We start from the raw sequence: 3,052 nt of genomic DNA on the forward strand, positions 1-3,052 counted from the left end.
GTGAGATCCTACTGATATAGTTTAAAATGCTTTTTCCGATAAACCTTTACTTATTATGTTGGTGTTTGACTTGTTAGTACAATGATTTCACTAAGAACACTGTTCTTGCATCTGATCTGGATTTTATACTATTTGGTGATGTATGTTCTTCTGTTTTTTTGAGACAGATTGACTAATAGAGACCTTTTCCTTTTAATAGCCCCAACTTGTTTGAAATCAAGTTCCTTTTCAAATATGGCATTAGTTTCCAAGAATGATGACATTGCTTTTTTTGTTGTTGTACATATATTTCTTCATAACGAATGCTCAAATAAAGTCAACCATATGCTGAAATTATCCTTAAAACAGCTGGCTATATTAGGAAAAGTGGTAAAACCTGGAAGCAGTTACCATCTACGGATTTCATGGTAAGGAGGCAAGTTACCATTGGGTCTCCAGAATTTGAGTAGCTGTCTTAGGTTTAGATGTACAGGTACAATACAATTGGACATCATCTGCATAATAGTGCCACTGAACTGCATTGGTCAATACAACCTCTCCTAGTTTCATTGATATAGAGGAGCATTTGTGAAATAGTGAAGGAACTGAAACTAAAAATTAAACCCCATTATAATGGAATTTTTTTTATTCAAACAGGCAAGCTTGCACTATGAAATAGGTTCTTACATGTATCTGTCTATTTGTGTCTGTATACATGCACACACACTATCTCTCTGTGTCATATATTATTGCTAATATTTATGTGTTTGCCAGAGCGAACTAGGTAAAATTTTAAATAAAAAAAAACATCTAACCTAAATACAAAAATTAAAATAAATGTATTGCAGTATGTGTTGGAGACATTTGGGTAAAGAGGCATGCTTTTTGTGATTTAAAACAAGGGAGTGCTGTCCACCAAGAAACATTCCTCCTGACTTATGCTGTAAGACTTATGTTTGCCTCTTGGGTGGGTGAGGTGGTATTGGACATGGCAATGTCAGCACCTTAAATTGGGCTTGATAGTTTACAAACAGCCAGTCTAGTACTTTCAGGCCCAGAGGTCCTATCTAATAATTGGATGAATGTGTTCTGTATTCATTGCAGGACCCAGACTAAGTTCAACAAGACCCCAATGCACTGTCCATTGCAATAGATTATTATATAGACCCCAGTGTTGAACTGCGTTGAAGCCACACAAACACCAAGGTGAGCTGTTCTAATTAGCACAGGCAGATATAGAGGGTAGGAGTGGGGAGAACCCATCACATTGATAGATTGGAGACAGCTAATCCAAACGGATGATCTGCTTTGGAAAGCTAATTTTGATATACAATTTAATCTGTGAAAAGTGAAAAAGAAATCCTTATTATGGAATAGCCTATTGAGATTACTGAGCCTAGTCTGTACCAGTCTACATAGTATCATAGCTGATAGAGCCAGCAAAGTTGGCTGTGAGCTCCCTTGCAGCTTGCCATCATGCGAGCTCCAGTGACAGAGCAGAATCAACTACAACCTCAAAAATATACACATTTTTCTTCAGAGGGAATATTGTCTCATCCAAAACAAACTACCTTCCTAATTGTTGAACTTGAAAAATGACCAGGCAAAGGAACTCCATGTATTACATTTGATGTCTGCATTAAAGAAAAGCTCATTAATTTGCCATACATTTTTATTTTAATAATCAAGAGTCAGTGGTCCAATGAAAGACAATGATTTGCTCTTCCATTAAGCAGTTTATTAAGAACCCTTCTCTGAATGGTGTAGAATATTCTCCTAGCCCAGAATAATTTCACAGCAATCTACAGGGCATAAGGGAAAGCATGTTGAATGACATTTCAATAACAGCAGAAATGTACCTCATGACATCTTAAGAAATATTAAAATGGTGATTATAATTGGAGTTGTTGCCAAGATGCAATATTGAAGAATCTGGAAAATTAATTGGGTATCTTTCAACAAAATTTGTTAATGTAGAAATAGAAGTTCAAACTAATGTTTTTGTGTGTCGTGTTATTATCAACTGATTCTAATGCAAGAACTGCATATAGATGGAAACTGAACTGATAACCTTCTTCATCTGGCGAGCTGCCACCATAAAAATGTGGCCGGGATACATAAGTAATAGGGAATGAACATTGTAAATGTTATTATTGTACTCCATGCAGAAATCCTTTGATGATAGTCAACCAGAAATTTATTTGCATACAGAAGCAAATTGGAGTTTTTGCAAGTGGGTACCCAAGATGCTAGGTAACGGACTCCACTTGAAGTAGGCTTCTATCTTTTTTCCATTCTGGAACATGTGCATGTACTCCTCAAATTACAACAGTTCATTTAGTGACTGTTTGAAGTTACAAAAGCACTGAAAAAAGTGATCTACGACCATTTTTCACACTTAACCATTGCAGCATCCTTGTGGTCACATGATCAAAATTCAATTACTAGGCAATTGACTCATATTTGCAATGCCTTGGGGTCATATGATCAGCTTTTGGGACCTTCTGACAAGCAAAGTCAATGGGGAAACTAGATTCATTTAATAACTGTTACAAACTTAAACAGCTTCAGTGATTCACTTAACAACTGTGGCAAGAAAGATCGTAAAATAGGGCAAAATTCACAACAAATGTTTCATTTAGCAACAAATTGTGGACTCAATTTACAGATAAATTGAGGACTACCTATACACTGCAATTTGTTCTGGAATAATTATTACACTTGTGTAGTCAGTCTTACTTATCTCAAGCTGTTTATTATTTTCAATATTTTGTTGATCATTGTGTTCAAATAAAATTATAAAATGTGGCCTTCCTCCAGAGTAGATTTAGAAAACACTCAGAGGTCTAATAGGGACGTGAGGCATTTTTTCTCCAGTTCTTTCAAGCAAAATCTTGTAAAAAAATCATTATCTGATTTCACTCTCCTCTGTTCCAGTTAAGAAGTCAATTTTTATTTTCTTCTTTGCCCTGCCAGTGATAGTAATAATCCTTCTTGATCCACCATCTTATTATTTTCCTAATGTGCTTGGGTTTATCTGTTTTCTTTAATGATCATACTTTTGTAATTTTGC

This window comes from Pantherophis guttatus, chromosome 1 (genome assembly GCF_059756535.1).
Source record: "Pantherophis guttatus breed Tessera chromosome 1, ASM5975653v1, whole genome shotgun sequence".
Classification (NCBI taxonomy): domain Eukaryota; kingdom Metazoa; phylum Chordata; class Lepidosauria; order Squamata; family Colubridae; genus Pantherophis; species Pantherophis guttatus.